The sequence below is a fragment of the Callospermophilus lateralis genome, unplaced genomic scaffold, assembly GCF_048772815.1.
Source record: "Callospermophilus lateralis isolate mCalLat2 unplaced genomic scaffold, mCalLat2.hap1 Scaffold_199, whole genome shotgun sequence".
NCBI classification, from domain to species: domain Eukaryota; kingdom Metazoa; phylum Chordata; class Mammalia; order Rodentia; family Sciuridae; genus Callospermophilus; species Callospermophilus lateralis.
Genome location: NW_027512988.1, coordinates 571686 through 572777, shown reverse-complemented (window position 1 = coordinate 572777; position 1092 = coordinate 571686).

The window sequence follows — 1092 nt, the reverse complement described above, 5'->3', positions numbered from 1 at the left end:
AAAACAACAACATCAACAACTTTGATTGTTATCCCACAAGACATCTTACTTACCTGAAATTGATTTTAAATGAAATGGTAATATAGAGACCATTAAGACAAGTAATTTTTCCTATCTTGGTGAAAAATTTTTTATTGACCAGTGGGTGGTGGTTTTTAGCTTTTTCACTGCTGTGACTAAAGGACCTGACCAGAACAACTGTATAGGAAGAAAGGTGTATTTAGGGGCTCCCAGTTTCAGAGGTCTTAGTCCATAGAAAGCTGGCTTCATTCCTTGGGGCTCTTGGTAAGGCAGAACATCATGGTGGAATAGTGTGATGGAGGGGAGCAGTTCACATGATGATCAGGAAGCTGAGAAACTCCACTTGCCAGATACAAATACATATCCCAAACCAGGCCCCAATTCCCAGCTCTTCCAGCCATACCCTACCACTTTAGTTATCACTCAGTTAATCCCTATCAGGTGATTAACTTACTGATTGGGTTAAAACTCTTAGAACCCAATAATTTATCCACTGAACCTTTTTGTATTTTCTTACATGTGAACTTTTGGGGGACACGTCATATCCAAACCATAACACCTGTTTTCAACAAACAGTTGAGCCTATCTGCTATTTTTTTTCATGTTGAAAGTACTTTATTCAGGTATAATTTAATATAGAGTAAAATTCTCTAATCTCAAGTATATGATATCATGAATTTAGACATTTTTATGCCTGTATAAAACTTCTCTGTTCCCTACCTTTTCAATCCCCTCTCTGAATTACCCATTATTCTAATAACTCTCCTAATCATTTTAGTCTTACCCATTCTTGAATTTGATGTAAATGGAGTCATGCAGTATTAATTTGACTTTCTTTGTTTAACATAGTGGTATGAAGTTTATCCGTGTTGTTGCACCACTATAACTTTCTTTTTACTTATGGTTAATGAATTCTGCAATTTAACTTATTCAATCTACTAATGGACATTTGGATTATTACTGTTTGGAGTTATGAATGAAGCTACTGTGAATATTCTTGCTAAAGACTGTGTGTACGTACAGACTCCTTTCTAATGAATAGAAGGGTGGTAGATTATATAGTAGGTGTAT